The sequence below is a fragment of the Helianthus annuus genome, chromosome 15 (genome assembly GCF_002127325.2).
Source record: "Helianthus annuus cultivar XRQ/B chromosome 15, HanXRQr2.0-SUNRISE, whole genome shotgun sequence".
Taxonomy (NCBI): Eukaryota; Viridiplantae; Streptophyta; class Magnoliopsida; order Asterales; family Asteraceae; genus Helianthus; species Helianthus annuus.
The window spans coordinates 162,079,957-162,105,790 of NC_035447.2; positions in this window are offsets into that span (position 1 = coordinate 162,079,957).

The following is a 25,834-nucleotide window of genomic DNA, read 5'->3' on the forward strand; positions in this document are numbered from 1 at the left end:
GACATTCTTTTGGGGAGAGAATCCCAAGGCGACTTCAACATGATCTGCTAAGGGCCATATTCAACGGTAGGGTTTCCAACGGAGACTGGGGTGGCTATCATTTACGCAAGTAAAGAAGTGCTCGTGACTGATGAAGCACGACCTTCAAAAACAAGTAAGCCAACCCCATGCGCGGAACCTGAGAAGTGGATCTTGAACAGGAAGTATCCGGAACAAGCAATCACCTTAGGACCAGCAATGTCAGAACCAACACGCGCATCGCTCTAGCAGTTGTTATTCAAGAACATGGATGTCTTTGCCTGGACACCAGCTGATATGGTCGGCGTTCCACGACACATTGAAGAACACAGACTTAACGTTGCTAAAAATGCCAAACCTGTCGTACACACCAAACGCCACTTAGGTTCCGAAAAACACGAGGCTACGCAAGAACAAGTCACGGGGTTGCTCAATGTCGGCATCATCAGAGAAGTACGCTACCAGACCTTGGTTGCCAGCCCAGTAATGGTACCAAAGGGAAATGGTGGTTGGAGAATGTATGTAGACTACAAAGATTTGAACAAAGCTTGTCCAAGAGACTGTTACTCTCTGTCTGAGATTGACGAAAAGGTCGACTCCTTAGCATCCTTCCGGTGGAAATGCTTTCTTGATTGTTACAAGGGTTACCACCAAGTGCAGATGGCAATCCAAGACGAAGATAAAACGGCATTACGCACGTCAGCGGGATTGTATTGTTACACAAAAATGCCTTTCGGGTTAAAGAATGAAGGAGCAACGTACCAAAGGCTAATGAACGAAAAATTTGGAGATGCCATCGGCAAGTATATCGAAGTCTAGATGGATAATTTAGTCATCATGAGCAAAGAGGAAGATCTAATGTTGCAAAACATTCAGAAGACTTTCGACACATTATGAGGGGTAAACATTAAACTGAACCCAGTTAAATGCTCCTTCGGGATGGAGGAAGGAAAATTCCTGGGCTTCATAGTTACGAAAGATGGGTTCAAGTTTAATCCCGAAAAGGTGCATGCAATTGAACGAAGGGTTACCACCAAGTGCAGATGGCAATCCAAGATGAAGATAAAACGGCATTACGCACGCCAACGGGATTGTATTGTTACACAAAAATGCCTTTCGGGTTAAAGAATGAAGGAGCAACGTACCAAAGGCTAATGAACGAAACATTTGGAGATGCCATCGGCAAGTATATCGAAGTCTACATGGATGATTTAGTCATCATGAGCAAAGAGGAAGATCTAATGTTGCAAAACATTCAGAAGACTTTCGACACATTACGAGGGGTGAACATTAAACTGAACCCAGTTAAATGCTCCTTCGGGATGGAGGAAGAAAAATTCCTGGGCTTCATAGTTACGAAAGATGGGTTCAAGGTTAATCCCGAAAAGGTGCATGCAATTGAACGAATGCCTTCTCCATCAACAATAAAGGAGATGCAGAAACTAGCAGGACATTTAGCAGCGCTAAACCGCTTCCTCGCTAATCATGAAGCAAAGTCATTCCCATTCATCAAAACACTCCGAAATTGTGTGAAGAAAAATCAATTCTTGTGGACTCTAGAAGCAGAGCTTGCATTTAGAGAAATGAAAGATTGTCTGATACGCTTGCCAACTCTGACAGCTCCAATGAAAGATGAACCGTTAGTCATGTATTTATCAGCATCGGAGAAGGCGATTGGTGCAGTCCTTCTAGTTGACCGACAAGGTGTGCAAACGCTAGTGTACTACGTCAGTCGTACTTTGAATGATCCAGAAACCAGATATTCCATGATGGAAAAGCTAGTTCTAGCACTTATTCATGCATCCAGGAGACTACGTAGATACTTCGGCAACCATGTCATCCACGTCCTAACAAACTACAATATTGGAAACATCCTAGCTCGACCAGAAATCTCAGGCAGACTCGCAAAATGGGCCATTAAATTAGGAAGTCATAATGTAGTTTTCAGACCCCGCCCGACAATCAAGGGTCAGGTATTGGCAGACTTCTTGACAGAAGTACCTGACGACAAAGATTGAGAATGTAAGGCAATGGAAAAAGCTGAGAAACAATTTCTGAAGAGCCGTGGCTGTTATACATAGATGGCGCGTCCAACGAGGATGGAGCATGGGGCAAGTTTAAGGTTGGTAAACCCAGAAAAGCACGAATTTACATATGCTATCCGCTTGGATTTCAAAAGTACAAACAACGAAGCTGAATACGAAGCTTTTCTCGCCGGGTTACGCCTAGCAATCAAAATGGGAGTCAAACACCTGGAAGCGCATGTTGACTCGTTGCTCGTGGTGGGACAAATAAACGGTCAATATGACACCAAGGGTGATGTCATGGCATTATATCTCGAGCAAGCAAAAACGCTTCTACAAATTTTGAATCTTTCGAGATTCACCACATCAACAAGAGCGAAAACAAACCTGCAAATGCCCTGAGCAAGCTTGCATCTATGAGTTTTCAGCACTTAGCCAAAAACGTGTGTATTGAAGTATTGAGCAACCCGTCAGTCCCGTTGAGACAAGTCAGTGTCATCCAACTAGGATCGCCATCCTGGATGACCCCTATCATTATGTACCTTCAGTCAGGGATCTTACCTGAAAACAAAGCGAGGCCAGGAAGATCCAACACAAAGCAGAACATTATCAAATGTCTGATGGTATCTTATATAGAAGATCCTACCTAGGACCCCTACTTCGTTGCGTAGACCCTGAAGATGCTAATTACCTGATTCGAGAAGTGCACGAAGGAATTTGTGGCATCCACACTGGTCCTAGGATGGTAGTCGCAAAGGTGATGAATGCGGGGTATTATTAGCCAGGGATGCATTTAGACGCAGTAAAGGTGCTAAGAAAATGTAACGCATGTCAGAGGCACGTGCCTAAAACCCTAAGGCCCAAGAACGAACTACTCCCTGTTACGACGGCATGCCCGTTCCAGAAATGGGGAATCGACATGGTTGGTCCTTTTCCTGAAGCCCCAGGAGAAGTAAAATTCATCATAGTCGTTGTAGACTATTTTACTAAATGGGTGGAGGCGAAAGCTTTGGCGTCAACAACGGCAACGGTGGTTCCAAGGTTTATCTGGGAACATATAATTTGTCGATTTGGGTTACCCCTAAGAATCATCACAAATAACGGAACAAACTTTGCAGCCGAAGACCTCTAAAACTGGTTCAGGGAACTGAATATCGAGCAAATGTTCTCCTCAGTGGCACACCCACAGGGAAACGACCAGGTTGAGGCAGTAAACAAAAGCATCATTGATGGCATTAAGGCGCGACTTGGAACTCAAAGAAGAGGTTGGGTATGTAACGCCCCGCGTTTCGATACTTTTATTATCTTGGCAAGTCTCGTCATACTTCCTACCTTGTGATGCTTGTAATATCGAGACGATCGATCATAATAAGAAATGATACTATTTGAATCTTAAATTTCGTTAAGCTATGTGAAACTTTTACTCTATGTGATGCTTGTTACATGTGTCAATGATACGTCTAAACAGAGTCTTGATCTCTATTGATACTTTATATATACGAACGATGTGAATCTTGACTCCTGTATATATTCTAGAAACTTGACACTTGTTATGTTTTGATACTTACTAAACAAGAAACTAGCTTAAATGCAAACTTGAAACACGGAAACTTCTTGTGATACTTATGTTATTTGAGCACCTAAGTGTAATAATACATATAATGGTTACTCACAATAATACGCAACGCAACGCTAGCAAAACGAACCAAATTCAGAAAACTAGCAAACGAGAGTCGGCTGTCCGAATGGACATCCGATCGGATGACCATCCGATCGGATAACCATCCAACCGGATGGCCATTCGACCGGAAGGCCATCCGATCACATGGACTCCTCCACCGACTTAACCCATCTGATTAATGCCATCCGATTGGAGTTGTCACTATCACCTATAAATAGGACACTTGATCCTTCATTCTTACCTTTCACTCTGCCATCCAACCACCTACACTCAAGTCACTCCCAGTCACTTTAATCGTGATTCAAGGCCAACTCGTAAGTATTTCTCCTCAATCTTGTACAACCTTCATCATTCATCACTTCTACACCACATTCTTCATCAAAATCACACAAACACTTCAACTTTTCTCGAAAACCAACTGATTTTGGCTTCTTGAAGGTGGTATCCGCTCGGTTGCTTATGCAAACTATTGTGGAGCACCACTTAACCAAGATTAATTCAAGATCTAGCGGATTTTCACAACATTGATATAAGATCTAGAGGAATCTCACAATTTTACACCAGATCTGGCGGAATTTCACATGTTTCCGGCTCAGATCTGATAAACATCACGTTTTACAACTGATTTCCGAACTTTTCTTCAAACTTTTATACAAAACATTGGTGAAATCGGATTCGAACAGACTCTCGACTCTTTCCTTAGTCGAAAGTCGGCTTGAAAACTGAATTCCACCAGAAAACGGGCCGATTGGCGGGTCCAAACATGAAATTCCATCAGAAACAGCTCATCGGTTCGAAAGGGGTGATACCCATCCGATCGAACGAGCTGGGTTTGGTATGTTTCCATTGTTTGACATGTCGTCACACATCTCCGTTAACTCGAAACTTAGAAAATTTCACGAAACTTCACTCACTGACCATCAGTTCGAATGGCCATGCGATCGGATAACCATTCGTCTAGATGATCTGATTATGATAACACTTGTTGTTTGTTTTACAGGACACTATGATCAAAACATTGAAAACTTTAACAGTTCACAAACACCCACTGTTCGAATGGCCATCCGTTCGAATGGTCATCCGCTCGGATGACCATCCGATCGGATGGAGCCCATCCGTTCGAATGGTCATCCATCCGGATGACCATCCGTTCGAATGACCATCCGCTCAGGTAGTCTGTCAGACACTTTAACTCGATTTTCACACTATTAGACACTTTGTTCCCGACATGGCCAGCACATGGAGGACTTATGCTCTGTTCCCCGCACGCAGGCTGATCCAGCGCTCCCTTCAATCCAATTTAGCAGTGTTTGGTTCTAAGCACCCACTGTGAGTATACTCGATCCCTTTTTGTTTCTAAACACTTTTGGGATGCAATATGTATTCTATATCAAGACACTTGACACTTGAAACTTGTTTGAAACATACTCTATCTGCATTAAACATGAAAACATGATACTTGTGATACTTGAGACTTTTATGCTATGTGAACGTTTGATTCTTATGTGTAGCTCGCCTTAATAGTTATAGCGCTATAGGGGTAACGCACCGCTCTTTGAGTCATGGGGAGTATTGTTAAGTTTTGATTATTTTACCTCCTCTTTGATGCGTCGAAGTAGGAAAGGCACGTTAACGCGTTGGAAACTTGGGTTATCATATGAACCACGTTAACTAGCATGTTGAAACTTGTGATATGTTATTCATGTTTGATATGAGTTTTATTCGTAAACTATTATGCTATGTATTCAAACTTGTATACTCGCCAACATTTTTGTTGATTTTATTTTAATACATGTTGCAGGTTGATAGTAGCTGGGAATCAAGAAAACAAGCTAGGATGATGCTTAGAAACTCATCTTAGATAATTAGAAAATTTTGAACAATATTTAAATGTTTATGTTATTTTGATACAATATGTTGGTCGTGGAATGTGTTTGACGTTTTAGACATATTTATGAAATTCGATTAATCTATATCGAAACAAATAGTGTTGTGGTTCTCTTGAGCAATCTAATTCGCTTAGTGACGCGCCCCAATGTTTTCTCCATCGGTTGGGGTGTGACAGATTGGTATCAGAGCCATAACTATAAGGAATTAGGAAAAGTAGGAATGCTTTGCCCTAGTCTATAGTTCTAGGAACTTCGACTCTTATCTGTTGTTTAAAACGTATGCATTCTACCTTACATGCTTCCTAGCAATACTTCCTTATTAAACCTACATGCCCTTCCTAAGGCTAACACAATACACACTTGGATACTTTGAAAACACTCTAGTAACACAATCGGAACGACTCATCAAAACAGGGGTGATTCCCGCCTTTGATGATGACTTTCACTCAGCGATGCTTATATTTTGCATGAGATTTACCTTCAAGATAGGAGTGATATCCAAACCTTGAAGGAAATTTCCATTTCATATTCTAGTAGGACTTATCTTTTGATGAGTACCAACAATATTAGGGTACAATGTTACCAAGTTAGAGGTGAAACTCGCATCTTGATAACTAGTCCCACTCTTTGGTTTTCAGTCACGCCAAAGTCTCGAATTTTCCAATCGAATAAGGACGTGTAGTAACCAAAAGGACAAATATCGTAGGCCTAACATCGATGAACGTATTTGTCTAAGTAGGCCAAATCACGATACCTTAATTCAAAAAGGGACTCGATTTACTTTGGTTAGTCAACGTTTCTATACCCGAAACAATCCTATGCTGTTATCTCGATTTACATGTGATTTTTATACTTGATACTTTATTCATTTCAAAACTGTTACATGAATAGCACGCATCTCCGCAATCTAAAACAATAATAATAACCTCTCGGGAACGAACTAAATTTATGATGCTTTATTCATTCATAATATACTACGTGGAAGTCTTGATTAAACTATGTGAAATATGTTGAACATTTTATGATGTGTGAAACAACTTGAGCCTTTTATGTGATCGTGTGAAACTTTATGCCATGCTACGTGTTCGTGAAACTATATTATTAAACAAAACATTATGATCGAGTCTCACCCGATCCTTAATCTGACTCTTTAGATGTCATCAAGTCGTCTTTCCAACCCGCACAAACGGTTAAAGGCCAACACCCAGAAGAAGATGATGTCTTTTATGGCCGACCAGATTGTACGCATTGTTCCCAAGATTGTCACTGAAATCTAGGGATCAAACACTCCTCCCTCCTCTGTTGACTCTAAAGCGTCCAGCCTAAGCCTGTGAGCTTCAACTACAAACACTTCGTCTCTTGCAACCCTAAGCCTTTCACGGGCAGTGATGGGGTGACTGCAATGTTGGAGTGGTTCGACAGCATAGAAGTTACTTTCATCAACAGTGAGTGCCCTGAGCATCTAAAGACTAGGAGTGCAACTGGCGTGTTTCAAGGCCGAGCACTGGAATGGTGGACCAATGAGAGAAACATCCGCTCCAATTATGAAGCTTATGCTCTACCATGGGCCTAGGTTAGGGAACTGATGATGCTCGAATTCTGCCCTCCGCATGAGCAGCAGAAACTTGAGGACGAATTCTGGCATCTGAAACAAGTTGGTGATGACAACCTGGCTTATACTACCCGTTTCAAGCAACTCAGCATAATCGTACCACACTTGGTGTCTACTCCCAAACGCATGATCATGAAGTACATTCATGGGTTACCTCCTGCTATGCGCGACGCCATTGAAGCAGCCCAACTCGACTCTATTGAAGAAGTTTACCATCTTGCAGCAAGTTTGAACAACAACCGCATCCATGATAAACAATTTGGTACACCTACTCCCTCGAGACCAGCTAACCAGATTACCCAGCAACCAAGTGGCAGCAAGAACAAGAAACGAAAGACTCAAAATTCTGGCTGCAATACAATTGTCCCTGCTGCAAATTCAAACCCTGCTTGCAATGCTATTGTGCCCGCTGCTACTCCAAACCCTCCTGCTCCAGAAAACACCAAGAAGTCGTACACTGGGGGTTCAACCCAAGTATGCCAGTTGCAACTATCACCACCCTGTCAACGCGACTTGTCGTCCATGTACCACATGCAATCGCTATGTTCACACAACCCCTTACTGTCGTCAAGCCAATCAGGTTCAGCAAGCACCACCAGCTCAGCCAGCTCAGTAGAACCCCAAACCAGCAAACAACGTGCGATCATGCTACAAATGTGGGGACACCACTCATCTCCGTCCCCAATATCCCCAGCTGAATCAGAAGCAGCAGCAAGCCGCTCGAGGACGAGCGTTCAACATCAATGTGAATCAGGCGCGTAACGACAACGATGTCGTTAATGGTACGTTTCTCGTCAATAATCTTTACGCTTCGATACTATTTGATACTGGTGCCGACAGAAGGTTTGTGTCCGTAGAATTTGAATCTTTGTTAAACTGTGCACGCTCTAAACTGCCTAAGTCGTTCTCTGTTGAGATTGCCGATGGTAAGTCTATTCTAGTTGATTCTATTCTCCGTGATTGTTCCCTAACTCTTAATGATCACGTTTTTACTATTGACCTCATACCCATGCAATTGGGTAGTTTTGATATCATAATAGTCATGGATTGGTTGCGTAGGAACCATGCTGAAATCGCTTGTCACGAGAAGTACGTTCGCTTACCTCTCCCGTCTGGTGATACCTTGCACGTCTATGTAGACCGACCTTCTAGAGGACTGAAATTGATGTCATGCACTCAGGCGAATAAATGCTTATGTAAACAGTACTTTGTCTTCTTGGCCCATATAGTGGAACAAAAGGGCAAGGGAAAGAGCGTAAGCGATGTTCCAGTAGTGTGTGATTTCCCTGATGTCTTCCCTGAAGATCTTCCTGGTCTTCCTCCTCCTCGATCCGTTGATTTTCGTATTGATCTCGTACCTGGTGCGACTCCTGTTGCCAAAGCTCCTTACCGACTTGCACCCTCTGTGATGCAAGAATTATCTAGTCAACTGCAAGAACTACTTGATAAAGGTTTTATATGCCCAAGTACCTCGCCTTGGGGTGCTCCAGTGCTATTCATCAAGAAGAAAGATGGTTCATTTCGCATGTACATCGACTACCGTGAACTTAACAAACTCACCGTCAAGAATCGTTATACTCTCCATCGTATCGATGATCTGTTTGACCAACTACAAGGCGCAAGTTGTTTCTCTAAAATCGACCTTCGATCTGGTTATCATCAGCTCCGTGTTCTCGAAGAAGATATCCCCAAAACTGCATTTCGCACTCATTATGGACACTACGAGTTTGTGGTTATGCCTTTTGGCTTGACCAATGCACCCGCCGTGTTCATGGACCTTGTGAACCATGTTTGTAGACCTTATCTGGATCGTTTTGTGATAGTCTTTATTGATGATATTCTTATTTATTCGAAAACCCAAGTTGATCACGCACGCCATTTACGCCTCATGTTAGAACTTTTACGTGGTGAACGCCTATATGCAAAGTTTTCTAAGCGCGAATTTTGGATTAATGAAGCACAATTTCACGGGCACGTTGTTAGCAAACAAGGAATTCATGTTGACCCTTCCAAAATCGAAGCAGTGAAGAATTGGAGCACACCTAAATCTGCATCTGAAATTCGTTCCTTCTAAGGATTGGCAGGTTATTATCGTCGATTCATCTTGGACTTTTCAAAGATCGTTGTTCCTCTCACTTCGTTAACTCAAAAAGAGAAACCTTTTGCTTGGGGTCCTGAGTAAGAGGAATCCTTTCAAACGCTTAAGAACCTGCTTTGTAATGCTCCCGCACTTGCTCTCCCTGATGGGAATGATGATTTTGGGATATATTGCGATGCCTCAAAGTGTGGCCTTGGTTGTGTGCTCATGCAGCGGGACAAGGTCATCGCTTATGCCTCCCGACAACTCAAAACACATGAGAAAAACTACACTACCCACAATTTAGAGCTTGGCAGAGTTGTTTTTGCGTTAAAGATTTGGCGACACTGCCTATATGGCACTAAGTGTGTGGTTTTCACTAACCATAAGAGCCTACAGCACATCTTTAACCAAAAGGAACTGAATATGCGTCAGCGACAATAGGTAGAGTTGCTTAACAACTATGACTGCGAGATTCGCTACCAACCTGGCAAGGCGAATGTCGTGGCCGATGCTCTTAGTCGTAAGACTCATGTTAGTAGCATCCGCTGTTCTCAGATCTCTAGTGACCTTCATGCTTGTATCCGCGAAGCTCAGTACTCATCAGCCAACGAAGGTAGTTTAATCGTTAAAATACGAGGCTCTTCTACTGACCAGATTGACACGAAGTCTGATGGACTTCAATACTATCCCAATCACATCTGGGTGCCAGATCGCGATAATCTTCGTGAGCTCATTATGAATGAGGCTCACAAATCTCGATACTCTATTCATCCTGGTGCTGATAAGATGTATCATGACTTGCGTATGACTTTTTGGTGGCCTGGTACGAAAAAGGACATCGCCGCATACGTCTCGAAGTGTCTCACTTGCTCAAACATCAAAGCCGAACATCAACGTCCTTCAGGTCTTCTTGAACAACCCGAAATCCCTGTTTGGAAAAGGGATAGCATTGCTATGGAGTTCATAACTAAACTCCGACGTACAGCTTCCGTTCATGATAGTATATGGGTAATCATTGACCGTTTGACCAAATCAACCCACTTTCTTCCTATTCGTGAAGATTTCAAAGTGGAGAAACTTACTCGAATCTACACTGATGAAACCATATGTTAGCAAACTTTTCAGTCCGCTATGGGTTCTCACTTGAATCTTAGTACAGCCTTTCATCCTCAAACGGATGGACAGACTGAACGCACTATTCAAACCCTAGAGGATATGCTCCGTTCTTGTGTCATCGACTTTGGAGGTAATTAGGATGTACATTTACCATTGATCGAGTTCTCGTACAACAACAGCTACCATTCCAGTATTAAGATGGCTCCTTTCGAAGCTTTATACGGTCGCAAGTGCCTATCTCCTCTCAGTTGGCATGAGATTGGTGATAAGCAACTTACTGGCCCTGATATCATTCAAGAGTCGATGAATAAGATTCTTCAGATCCGCGACAACTTGATCAAGGCTAGTAGCAGACAAAAGAGCTATGCCGATAGAAGGCATAAGCCTCTGGAATTCAATGTTGGAGATCATGTTCTACTGAAAGTATCCCCTTGGAAAGGAGTGATATGTTTTCGTAAAAAGGGAAAGCTTGCCCCTCGCTATGTGAGTCCTTTCAAGATTTTCGAAAGGATTGGCAAGGTGGCTTACCGACTCGATTTGCCTCAAGAGCTTAGCAACGTACGGCCGGCGTTCCATGTCTCTAATCTCAGAAAGTGCTTAGCAGATGAGGAACTTCAGGTTCCCATCGAAGACTTGCAAATAAACGAGACTCTTCATTTTGTGGAAAAACCGGTCGAAATCATGGACCGAGGTACCAAGCGGCTGAGGCGCAGCAAAATTTCCATAGTTAAGTTGCGATGGGAAGGAAAGCGTGGCGCCGAATTCACTTGGGAACTCGAGAGTGAAATGAAAACCAAGTATCCACATCTCTTCGAACAGTCTTCCTCTTAGATTTTGGGGACGAAATCTCCTAAAGGAGGGGAGACTGTAACGCCCAGCATTTCGATACTTTTATTATCTTGGCAAGTCTCGTCATACTTCCTACCTTGTGATGCTTGTAATCTCGTGATGATCGATCATAAAAAGAAATGATACTATTTGAATCTTAAATTTCATTAAGTTATGTGAAACTTTTACTCTATGTGATGCTTATTAGAAAATTTTGAACAATATTTGAATGTTTATGTTATTTTGATACAATATATTGGTCATGGAATGTGTTTGACATTTTAGACATATTTATGAAATTTGATTAATCTATATCGAAACAAATAGTGTTGTGGATTCTCTTGAGCAATGTGATTCGCTTAATGTCGCGCCCCGATGTTTCCGCCATCGGTTGGGGTGTGACAAGGTAGATGAACTACCCAGTATTTTGTGGGCTCATCGGATGATTCCAAAAATGAGCAACGGTGGAACCCCATTCAGTCTGGTGTACAGATCAGAAGCAGTGATACCTGCAGAGATTGGCTTGCCATCCCCACGAATGTTGTCAATGAATGCAATAAACAACGAAGGCCAGATCTGGACCTCCTAGAAGAAAGGAGAGAAATGGCAGGAATCAATGAAGCAAAATACAAGATAAAGTTGGAGAAGTACTACAACAGCAAGGTGCAGATCTGCACCTTCAATCCTGGTGATTACGTCCTGAGAGACAATGAAGCGTCCAACGCTGAAAGACCAGGAAAGCTGGCTCCGAAATAGGAGGGACCCTGCATCGTTGATAAGGTCCTATGTAAAGGAGCATATCAGTTGCACACCTTGGACAACAAAGAAATACCAAGGACTTGGAATGCCCAGCAATTACGGAAGTGTTACATGTAACTGGCAAAAGTTATTTTCTATTAATGTAAGGCCATGGGCCCAACACAAACATCTTTAGTACAAGAAGTGTTGATTATCCTACATCTTATCCTTTGTGAATTTTTGTTACAAATGCATACATTCCTTTGGGTGCACACAAAAACATCGCTAGCTTAACGAAACAAAACATTGTAGACCTCCAAGGCTCGTCACGACCAAGTGCACAGCCGGTTCGGTTACACACAATAAAACCAGTCAACCAACCTTCACTTCGTACCCACTTACACACGAAAGCATAATAGACAAGGGAACGCAAACATTGTAGACCTCCAAGGCTCGTCACCACCAAGTGCACAGCCGGGTCGATATAACACAATAACCTGTCAACGGTCACTTCGTAATATTTCAGGCATACGTGAACAGACCGTTGGCATAATGATAGAACAAACATTGTAAAAACCCCAAGGCTTGTTATGATAAAGTGCACAGCCGGGTTGATCAAACACAATAACCTGTCATAGCCACCATTCATTCACAGCACCTGATCAAAGTAATTATCATATGCACAAATTGTAACTCAAACAAAATTCACAGAAACGACTTAACAACTAAAAATTTAAACATATATGCTAGCAAAATTATGGAGGTTATGCATACGACATAACACCATAAATAAGACATATTGTTTACAAAGATAGAACAAGCATCAAATTGTCTGGAATTACCCAGTCCTTAGACCAGTACACGACATGCAAGCCGGAAGAACAACACAATTAGACTTGGTGACTTGTACCAGCACCACCAGTCTCCGCATCCGCATCCTCAAGCACCTTCTTTAGAGTTTCCACAGCAATACCCTTTCGGGTCAACTTCTCGATGGCTTTTATAATTCCAAACTCAAAGAATTCATACTCCTAATGCTTGGCAGTATAGTTAGCTGTGAAATCAACTTTATAGAGCTCGAACTGGTGATCTTTGTCTTTGGCAAGAGCAGCTGCTTTACCCTCGCCATATCCGTCTTTACGTCCATTATCATACGCGGCACCACCTAGTTCGAACATGTACTTTGCAAGCTCATCCGACTTCACCAATCGGTCAGCAATCTACAAAAGATAAAAGGAGAAATATAACAGATACTAAGGAATATCAAACAAATTGAAATGCCAAGGAAGCGTACCAAGGGGATGCCACGCGTAAGCAATCACTTGCAATCAGTGCCAAGATCTTCAGCTAAGAGTTCCAAGGCCTTGTTCTGAGTCGTTTGCTCTTCAACTGTTTTTTTCCAAGGCGGCAATGCGCGCTTGGGACTCAGCTTCCTTCTCCTTATGTGCCGGAGCCAAACGCTTATATTCTTGGCTGTCCTTAGCTTTCTCAGCTTTTAATTTCACCACCTCATCACATGCAGATTTTAGATCTCGGTTAGATCTCTCACACGCTGCTTCCCAATCCTTCTGGCGGTTAGCATTAGATTGTTTTTCCTTTGCAAGCTTGTCTTCACTATCAGCAACCCTCCACAACAATCCCTTTTTCTCAGAGTTAAAAGCCTCCCTCTCACCAACAAAATCTTTCTTGGCGGCCTCAAACTCCAGAATGTCTTCACACATCGATTGCCAGTCCCTCACAATCTCTTGTGTCGTGGAGAAAAAGTTAACACCTGAATGGATATGATCATCCAAAAGGTCTAGACGATGGCGATTCTTCTGAAAAAATCTCTCGGCAGGAGGGAGCGACAGTGAGTAAAATTCATGGCAGTTACCAAGGTCATCCATTCGGGAGCCTTGGGTTAAACCCCAATGGGGAGCATGTGGAAGATCATCACAAGCTAGGTTATGCTTCGTCCAGAATCCACCACCTTCCTCCCTTCGAAGTTCCAGACCCTGTCGGCTACTAGAAGGACCACCCCCTCCAGGAGTAGGAGGCCCACGTTTAGTTGTCCTTGAGGAGTGGCCTCGCTTGATTCCCAGTCAGTTTCAGTTCCTTCAACGCACGTGCCACCTTCTTGAACCACATCAACAACAGCAACACTCTGCACCACCTTCTCCGTAGTATCCCCCTCAACATTGCCCTCCTTACCTTTTCCTTTTGGGTCAAGGTGATGAGGTGATACATCAAATGGAATGGGGGGAGGAGACATGGGTGGAGTAATCTTGGAGATATCAATCTTAGCCCCAGAACGGGTAGATTTGGCAGATGCTGCAATAAAGGGCAAACAGTTATCCTAAAAAGGGAAAAAAAGATATGCAAAATTTAAAAATAAGTAACAGGGAAACATACATCGAGGGGCGGAAGAGGCCTTGAATATCTTATCAAGAAGATTACTAGATTTCTTGCTAAAAACACCGAGGTCAACTTCAGACTCAGAGGGTGCAACAGTCTCACCCATAAACTTCAATTTTTTCTCAGACAACAAGGCAGCAGCCTGTGCATCTAATTCACGCTTTTTATCTTCAAGAACCTTCTACTTCTTGGCTAACATCTCGGTCAAGGTGACATCATCATCTGGGTCAGGAGCAGACCGTTTGACTCCTGTGTCTAAACCAGACAATGAGTCAGAAACAACAACGTAGTCCAAAAGTTGAACGTTAGAAGAGCGCTTACGAATCGGCTGTCACACCCCAACCGATGGCGGAAACATCAAAGTGAGACGAAAACGAGATTGCAAGAGACTTCATAACACTAATTGTGACAAGTATTTAATAATTACTTTTTACATTGTTTGAACTAGAAATGCCACAAGTTTGAAATAAATAATATACAACAAGTATTCAAGTAATTAAATTTCATTTCATTGATAATGGTTTAGTACAAAGATTGGAAACAGAATACAACATGTTTAAAAGTAAATTACAATACAACAAGTATTAAAGTTTAAATGCGTTTCTAGGCAATCCTACTAGATTCCTTGCACCATCAAAACCCTGCAACATGTATTAAAAGCATAGATCAATACAAAAAGTACTGGCAAGCATACAAGTTTGAATATAAGTATAAGTATAAAAGTTTATCTCAATCCAACGTGGCAATTTATATTCAACTTGAATATAGCATACATGAACAACCTAAGCATAACGAATAGCATGGATATACAAGTTGAAACTAACATGCATAAACATCCTGAGCATAACAAATAGCATGGATATACAAGTTGAAACTAACATGCATAAACGACTTAAGCATAAAAAAATAGCATGGATATACAAGTTGAAACTAACATGCATAAACGACTTAAACATAACAAATAACGTGTTTGATGGATTGAGTGGTTGAATATGTTCTTTTGTTTGTAAAGTGGATTTTGTTAGTTAATACATATTGCACCCAAAAATGCATTAAAGCGTAAAAAGGGTCGAGTATGCTCATTGTGGTTGCGTATGGAGATTTCTTGAAGTGAGGCACGAGTAAAGTTTGGAGAAAGTTCAAGAGGACGAAATGATTATCCAAAATTAGAATAATACATAATAAACTCGTTAATATTTGTAGGTTAAGTAAGATTCCTAATATTTATTGTTTACAAGTTAATTATATTTCTAATTAGGATTTTAAACTAATCTTTAAATACTTTTGTATTATAATAAAAAAGAGATCTTGTATAAATCTTATATCATTCGATTTTGTTGTTACATTTAAAGGTATTAACTAAAAAGAAGAAAAGTGGATTAAACATTTTAAAACTATTATTCAGATAGAATAATGGATTGAAGATTTAAAAGTATTCTAAAAAACGGAAATACTGATTTAAAAATAAAACGGCATTCAAAAATATTAATTATATCAGTAAAATGATAAATACAACATTTTAAAAGTGTTAAATATATCCCCAAATGATTTAAAAAATAAAAACAGCTGACACCGGTCCTAAACGCCTTTTCTCGGACTCGAACCTAGACATAAAAACATAACCCAAATCAGATACGCTTGCAACTGTAATGCTTTCAATGTGAAGGATCAAAAATCATTCGCATAGCTATATAGTATGCCATGCCAAGAAGCATTATGTACAGCTACACTATTTTGGTGTGAACCTAACATTGGAAATTAATGCATGATAATGAACAATCAAAAACCAAACTGTTGAGTTAATACGGTTATGATATTAAGTCAAAAGAAAAATACTCAGCGGCAAACAAGGAGCTGGGATCGAACCTGCGCTCCTCGTGTTGATGATAGACACCAGCACCACTACACCACATCAACAAGTTTGTCATTAACCCATTTTTTAAATCATATGAATATTCGATCAGTTCGTCTTCTTCAATCAATAAAACATGTACGTAAACTGCTATGTGGGTTCCCAATTTGCAATTTATTTAAATGAGAATTTATTGTAGTTTAACAGGAGATTAACGAACAGAAACAAGGGGTGAGAAATGTATACCGAAAACGATAAGGGATTCCCGTGATGATCTTCCGGCGACTTCGGATTTCTCGGCAAGGTGCGGGTCCTTCTCTGGGTAGTTTCTTCGATCCTTAGGCGAAGTCCGTGTATCAAAACAATTTAGAAAGGTGGGTTTAGATGCTTATAATATCTAGCAAAGAATTTAACGAGGAGCAAGGGATAAAAGGGTTATACCGAAACGAGAAACGCACGAAACTCCATCGCGGATTTTCGGTTTCTCTGGTGGGTTGTTATCTCACAGAGAGAGTGTCTGGGTTCTTCGAATGTGTCGACAAAGGCTTGTAGGAATCAATTTTATAACTCATGATTCTTGTTTTTGGAATTCTTACAACCTGTCCGAAATCAAAGCAAAACACAAAAAAGAAAGAAAGTTTCTGGCCGATGATGTATGTGGATAGGAACATGGTTATGTTCCTGACTGATATAAACTCGGAAATGCGGAATGAAGCTTCAATCTCGAAAAATCAGCGGAAAGAAAGAAAATGGGGGAAAATAAGTGGGGAGTAGCTAAGGATATGTGAAAGAATGGATTTAGGGTTTCACTTGGTAATATATATTCTAGGTTAACTCTTGTTTTAAATGGGCTTGGGTCCAAGGCCCACAAGCCCAATGCCGTGTTTTTATGTGGTTCGCCAGCTCCTACGAACCCGTTTACGAATCCCAAACTCCACGTAGCGTCGTAAGCTAAAATTTTAGATTTAAAAAGGCGTAAAATAGTGTCGGTAGACGTCATTTGTCAATTGCGTTAAAAACGCTTCAGTTGTCGTTTCTAGTCAGTTTTTCGATCCGATTTCGACTGTGATTCCAAAAATAGAAAAACGAACACGTATTTCCTAAAAACATGGAAATGTGGATATACGAGGTGTTACAGTCTCCCCTACTTTAGGAAATTTCATCCTGAAATTTATTCAAGAGGAAGACCTTGGGAAGGATGGCATTCTCGAAGTGTGTTTGGGTATAACCGAGAAATAGGTTGCGAGCGATCAAAGTTTGTATTCAATAAGGTATGGGGAAACACCGAATTTCTCATGGCAAGTGATTAAGAAAGTTTGGTAGTATGGTATGAACACTTATATATAGGAAGTACCAGCGGCGTATCCACCATGTTCATACCATATTACGTCCGTTTCGCTATTCGATGTAATTTTATGTTCCGTGTTATGATACACGGTAGAACCTACTATGGTTTTCATGCGCCTACCAATATAATCATGTATGCATCCGTGATTATTTTGGTTTGTGCATGATCCGCATAGTTTGTACTAGAAGTGTACGGGTCAGGGTATATTAACGTATTACGAGTATGAATGTGTGCGTGTGATAATGTATAAAGATTTAAGTATGTAAGCATGATTGTGTCAAAGTATGTGAATGAATTCCAAGTATGACCACCAAGTAGTGCGAATGTATAAGTTAGAGTATGAGTATGAGTAAAATATTTAAACAATCCACAAGACATACTTAGTTTAACAATATTAACGTAATACTAGCATGTGAACAAACAGGTCAATCCATCGTGTACCGCAAAATGTCTTAACATGACCTCAAGAATACGGGTGGGCGCTACTCCTATAGTACTACACAAGCACTATACATGTTAAATTGTGGCCTGATCAAAGTTAATGACTAATTGTCAATCCATCGTGTACCGCAAAATGTCTTAACATGACCTCAAGAATACGGGTAGGTGCTACTCCTATAGCGCTACACAAGCACCATACATGTTAAGTTGTGGCTTTGATAAAAGTTAATGACAAGTTTATCACATAAGAATGTCCCAGTAATCCCGAATCAAGTATAACTATTAGTATGTATGTATTGGATGGTTGAATGATAAATCGATTCTAGTATAACATTGGTTTTGAAATGAACGAGATAACAAGTATTAAATCACATAGAAATTGAGATAGCATAAAAGAGAGGTTTGATAAAATATTGGAACGTTTCGGGTTTAGAAACTTCGAATATTCCAAAGTGACTCGTAAGTCCTTTCGAGTTAGGGAGATATGCTTTGGCCTAATAGGTAAAATACTCTCGTCGACGGGAGATTAACGGTATTTTACCCTTCTGGTTATACATGTCCTTAATTTGATCGAAAATACGGAACCTTGGCGAGATTGAAAATCGAAGAATGGAACCAGTCATCAAGGTGTGGATATCAATCCTAGCTTGACAATTTCGTCCCCAAAATGTGGTTTATTGAACGAAACAAGATATAATCTCGAGTCGTCAACAGGGATCCACTAGAATATGAAGTGGAAATTCACATCAAGATATGGATGTCACTCCTGACTTGATGTTAAATTTCGTGCAAAATAACATGACGGATGGATTGAAATTCGTCACCAAAGGCGGGAATCACCCCTATTTTGATGAGTCATTTCGATTGCGGAATATGAGTGTCTTCAAGTCCTTAACGTGTAATTTGCGTATAATGTCTTAGGATGAACGAATTGTATAATTATGACGAAAGAAATAGAAAGAAGCAAAGTAGGAAGAATTTGAGTGTTTTAAGCATTAAACAAGAATTTTCGATGGGTACTTAAACTATAGACTAGGTCAAAAGCATGGCAATTTTCCCAATCAACTTGTGCGATCCAATAATTAAAGCCCAATACAACCGGCCCAACCTATTGTGCGTCCAGCACAACCTTGTGCGACTCACAACGGGTTGTACGATTGAAAACACCCCGGCCCAATACATCCTAAGCCCAACATCTTGTGCGGCCCAATTAATTAAACAAATACTTAACTTGTGCGATCCAGTTATACTTGTGCGATTGGGTTTTGGGCTGTTCGGCCCAACAGCATAACATAACATAATACATTAAGCGGCCCAACTTCTTGTGCGATCAGCACAACCTTGTGTGATTGACAAGAATGTTGTGCGCTTATGCTTTAATGAGTTGTACAACATGTTTAAACAGTTGCACCAAGTTTGTGCGACTGGCTTGTGCGACTGACTTGTGCGATCGGTTTATGTTTCCTAAAATCATGCAATCCATTTCTCTATTCTACCAGTTTCCATATTTGCACACAATCAATCAACACAACCAACAGTTTCTACTCAATCCCTTATTCGATCAAATCAAGGTTTTTATCCATTAATTCCTATGAACCCTAACCAAATTCAAAGCATAAACAACATCTTAACATCTATTCAAAGTAATAACAATCCGAAAACAGAAACATCATCGCCGATTAACATCTATTCGGTTCTAGATCATCTTTAACATCATACGATTATCAAACCCTATACTGATCTAACACACTTCACATGTGAGCCAATTATATGAACACCAATCTTATCAATTTGCATTATATTCAAAATCATATATCATCCTTAAAATCATCATGTAGAAACATATAAACTACAACATCATCTAACATACAATCAATTAGTGAGATACTAACCAGTTAGAGAGTAGAACAAGGGTTGATCCAAACAAGAAAGTCTTCAAAGAAGAGGGGATGTTGCCGTCGGCTTCGAGAGAGAGGGAGAGAGATTTAGGGTTAGCTAAACTTTGTGTGTTTTGTTAAAGTGTAGGATTTATACTAACACCCTTGGTGTTATACGAAATAAGGGAGTAGGCCGAACCCTTCATGGGCTGCCCTTGGGTTCGAGTGCAAGAAGTGTGGACCGAGTATAGTGTCACGACCCCCGACCCCATCCTGGCCGGAATCGGTGCCGTGAGCAGTCCAGTGGTACCGGTGATTATTTTGAAAAACATTGCAGCGGAAATTTCATCAGAACCGTGAGTTAGGAAAAATATCAGAGTTTAGAAACACCGGATTTTTATTTAAAAAGATGGAATAAATTCCATGTTTTACAAAGGTAGCTTTTAATAAAAACAATATTTCTTAATTTGAAAATAAGCCACTTCTTGAAGTCCTTCAGTGTCGGATCCAATCCTTACTCAAATCTATTGTAATTACCTGAAACGCGTTTTAAAAAGATTTTGTCAGCGGGAAATACTGAGTGAATTATTCATTTTACTGAAAACGACACATTAGTTATAATTTACAGTATTAAGGGTTTTTACATATGTTTATTATCAACCAACATTCAAGAATAGGTATTTGTCACAGACCAGCTCTGTGACTGTGGTCATATCACCATTGGCTGTCCCAATGAGTGACGTATGTCACAATTAGGCTCGCCCACCTAATGTGAAGGAAACAATAATAACAATACTGTGCACAATACCCCACATACCGGCTGTAATTTGGTGATTACATAAACTTAATCACTGTAATTATAACTCTGAAAAATAATTTGGAGTATTGTAAAACAGTTAATAAAAAGAGAATGACTCACAAACTGTGAGAAAAGAGTTTATAAAAGAAGAATAACTCACTAATCATCATGCAGGATTGAGTTAACAAACTTCTTGATTCTACTTTTCCCGATAATTAAGCATGTACTTTATTATTCTGGATCTTCTGATGATTTAATAGTTTGTTTGATTGTAAGGGTGTAGTTGGGAGTGTTTTTGGTGGTTTAACAGAATAGAATACGTATTGGTGTAAAACCCAAATCAAACCTTAACGGTAGTCATGAGATTCGAACCTTAACGAATTTCACAAAAACCGGGTTAATGATCAATACAGCTTTTACGATAACTCACGAGATCAAATTCTCACAATGAACGACAAAGTGCAATACTTCAACTCATTTATCGAATTGACGACAAACGACAATGTTGGAACCTAAAGGTTTATTCATGCAAGTTAACAATATATAGGGATTGATCTTGTAATTAGTTTAATTATGTTTTGGGTTAATCTTATGTGGGTTGGGCTTGTAAGTGTGTCGCATGGGCTTGAGTAGTTTCGGCCCTTATGTAGTGTATTTAAACACCCTTAATCAATAGATTAAGGGTTGTTGATACCGAATAGAAGCAGGGAGCGACACCAAGCAAGGAACCGAGTTCCTACCGATCTTGTATCAGTCATCTTCAAGTTGAATGCAAGTTTGGTTTGTTTTGTTATTCATTGTGTTTTATTCGATCTATATATATTGTTTCTTGAATCACTTTTGTGTTTGGTTTCCGCACTCTCACAAAGTTAGATTGATATCATTGTGATCCTCACGGGTTTTACAACTGGTATCAGAGCCATTGAAGCCATTCAAAGGCTCGGTTTGATATCAATCAGATTCAAGAATCTCATATTTTACTGATTCGATTTGTTGAAGTGTGTATGCAGATCTGTTCATCGACTGTTCCTGAAAATTCCTTGAAAAATTACTGATTTTGGTTCTGTTTGATTTCAGTCTCGGTGTTTGCTGAAATCTCGGGATATTGGTTCAACAGATTCAAAGATTACCAAATCTTTGAATTTTGGAAACTGCTGAAAAATCGGGATTGCGAGTAAACAGTCCTTATCACTTTCTGTTTTGCAGGTTCCGACTCGCAATCTCCCAGTTACGGCTCATCACGGTTTAGTTGCGACTCGCAATCAGCCTTGGTTTCGGTTCATCTCGCCCAGTTACGACTCGCAACCAGCTTTTTGATCATCACTCGCAACCACGGTTTCGGCTCATCCTGTCCTGTTACGACTCGCATCCATATTGGTTACGACTCGCATTCAAGTTTGACCTGACTCGCAACCGTCTACGATTACGACTCGCAAACACCTCATTACGACTCGAAATCACCTCATTACGACTCGCACATTCCACTCGCAACCCAGTTACGACTCGCAACGACAAATTGAAACGGACTTTTGGACTGTTGACTTGGACTTAATTAAATCAATCAATTAATTAACTGATTTATTAAAAATGTCAACCACCAACAGTGAATTGTCTGCTTTAACTCAGCAACAAGAATTGGATTCAAAGCTAGGAACCACAACGCGTATTCCACGTTTAACTGATGCTAATGACTTTCCCGAGTGGAAATGGCGATTTGAACAGCATCTGAAAGTTAAAGACTACAAGCTATGGCGCAGCATATTGAGAGGACCAAGAGAGATCATGATGGAAAGCCCTACTGAACCTGAAGTCAAAGTAAAGAAGCCTCGTGATCAATACACGGAAGATGATCTGCTTATTGTTGAAGAAGATGATAGAGCTCTTTCTTATCTGACCATGGGTTTGGGTCCAAACATTGCTATGGGATTTCGCACTTGTAAATCTGCCAAGGAACTTTGGGACTCTCTGGTGGAAGTGTATGAAGGTAATGAGGACATGAAAGAAAGCAGAAGGAACTTGCTGCAACAGAATTTCAACAACTTCAACCATATTTATGGTGAAACAGTGGATAATCAGATCCAAAGGTTTGTCAAGCTGGTGACTCAAATGCAAATGGAAGAAATTCACACCACAAATGCTTCGACAAATAGGCAACTTCTCAATGCATTACCCAAGAGCTGGGATCATCATGTTGCTATGATAAAGAAAACAAAAGATCTTGCAAGATGCACCCTGTCTGAGATGATCTCGCATATTAAAGCTTGTGAATTGGATGACAAGCAGAGAGAGACTAACTACAAGAACAGCATGCTGGCTGCCGGTTTTTCTATAGCCCCCACTGCATCCAGTGACAGCAATACAGCTCTTCTGTCTCAAGGAGGATTCCAAATGTTTCGCAATACTAAACCTGCTCCCACTTCAGCAAATGTCTACAACTCAGGGTCTTCCACTCAAGCTTCCCCTGCAAGTGCTGGAAAGACTTCTGCTGCACCTTCTGTTTCTGTTGCTAGCAATGAAATGGTTGCTTTCTTCTCTAGGCAGTCAAAGGAAAATCTTGAAATTGCAGCATCTGTCATAAATTGCATGAACGCCTTTGCTTCGGGAAATCTTGACCCTCCTAAGTTTTCCATGGATGATTTGGATCAAATTCATCCAGAGGATGTGGAAGAAATGGATATCACGTGGCAGATGGCTATGGCGGCTTTTAGAGCTAAAAACTTTGTGAGGAAGACAGGGAAAAACAAATGGCAAAATCTTAAGTTCACAGGACCCGTAAAGATGCCGTTTGAATATCGTTGTTATAATTGTCATGAACAGGGTCATTTGGCTAGAAACTGTACGAAACCCAAGGTGAATGATGAACAAACTCCAGCTCAGCCTGCTGCTCCTGTTACACCAAATCGAGAAAGAGCCCTTGTGACTACAACTGGTGTGCCTGCTGATAGTGTCAACAGTGGAAGCCCACAAGTGGGATTGGCCCAAGCTTTGGTGGTTCAGCCTGATTCGCCCTTTGACTGGAGTTCAGAGATCGAAAGATTAAACATTTCAGCTCCTGAGAATCAAGCCACCCCAAGCAATATCGCTTTCATGGCCAGCAATGCTTCTGTGAGTGACGATGTGAAGGCTGCACAGGAGGAGGAGTCGTCAGCTGAAAACTTCGCCTTCATGACTCAAATTCTGTCAGCTCCGGTCAAGGGTCTCACCAAAGAAGAGGTACTTTCTGTTTTTTGCACTTCTGAATGTAGGGAACGAGTTGAGGCCTATAGAATCCATAACGCTGAGCTAATTGAAGATTATAATGAAATTAAACGCAAAAATTTCACTTTAACGAAAAATGAAAAACTTTTCAAAGAGAAAATCGAAGCTCAGCGTAAGGATATCGTCCAACTCAAAGACGATGTTAGTGTAGCCACGGTGTCACACCCCCAAATTCCACACGCGGAGTACCACCGCTTGGGAGCGTGACGTGACCAGGATCAAGCCATCAATCATATGAAACATAGCATTTAATAATAATAAAAGTAATTAACGTAAGTCACCATGACATGATTGATGTTTCAAAACCAAATACTGTTTTAAGTAGCGGAAGCATAGTAAAGTAAATTCAAATCGAGTTATGAGTTCGACATCATTAACGATCCATCTGCCCACAACGACTTGCTCCTTCCCTGTGCAAGCTCCCAAGTATACCTAAGGTCCTGCAAGGCATGCAGCAAATAATCAACAAACTAGTTGAGCGAGTTCACAAAAAGTAAGTTCATAACATGCATAAGTGTAGCTAGTGGGGGCTTCCCATACTAGTGTGTACTAAAGGTGGGGGTTTCCCATGTTCATCCTGGCTAATGAGGGCTTCTCATTAACGGTACTTACTAGACTAACTTCCGACCATGTGTTCTTCTTTACCGAGAACAGGAAAACGTACAGGGTCACGTAGGCTTTACGTGACGTGCCCTTCCCCGAGGACAGTGGTACGCGTGGGGGCTACGTAGGCTTTACGCAGCGTGGCCTTCCGACCTGGAAGCCAGTGAATGGTATTGGGTTACGTAGGCTTTACGTAACGTGTCCTTCCCGACCCGGGAGACATATGGCAAATATACTGGGTTACGTAGGCTTTACGTAACGTGTCCTGACTAACCTGAGGACGATGGTCTATAGTCTGGTATATGCGTAAGTACGAGTAACTCATTTTACAGTAACAAATCCAACCCAATTCCCAACCCGGGAATCCCATGCCTTGGCTGTGTGAACTCACCTTGGTTTGCTCGGCAGATACACAGAAAGAGTACAGGTAGCAAGTAAATGGTCAACCACGTCCTATCATGGTTATTATGCAAGTCAGGTTCGTACATAGCACGTATATAGTATCACATATAGTCATGGCAACCACGTACACGTATCAGCAAATGGATAAACAATCTAAGTGTTCGGCCCAATCATAACCCGGCCCAACTATACAAGTCCAATCATAAAGGTTTCGGCCCAAATAATATAAGCAGTCCAATAACAATCAGTCCAACAACATAACAGTCATAGAATTGGGCCCGTGACAGTGTAGGCCCAAAACAGTGTACATGCAAAGAAGGTCTCGAGTCGCAACCAGCGATCTCGAGTCGCAACCGGTGGTCTCGGTTCATCATGGCCTGGTTACGAGTCACGGCCGGAGATTACGAGTCGCAACAGGAGGTTGCGAGTCGCAACTGGTGATCTCGACTCATCATGGTCTGGTTACGAGTCGCAACGGGACTCGCAACCGTGGTCTCGGTTTGTGCTGTTGTGGTCTCGAGTCGAGACGGGGGTTTCGACTCGCAATCTGAGTCGCAACCGGCTGTGTAACTGATTTCCATAATTCTAGTCAATTAAACTCCGTGATTTCAGCAAACATATTCAACAGTTTCGGAAACAGATCAAACACCGAAAATAGCAGTTTCATAGCAATCTTCAAACATGTTCATATGCTTAAACAAAACAGCCTAGATAACAATCAATCGGATCATCAAACAGCCTAAACCGAATCATGCAGAAACGTTTTGATTAATCAATTTCATGACAGCCTATAACCATGCACCTAACCGGTTCGAATCAAACAATAAGTCGAGCATAAAACGTAACCGTACATGTTATCCGATTAACAAACATC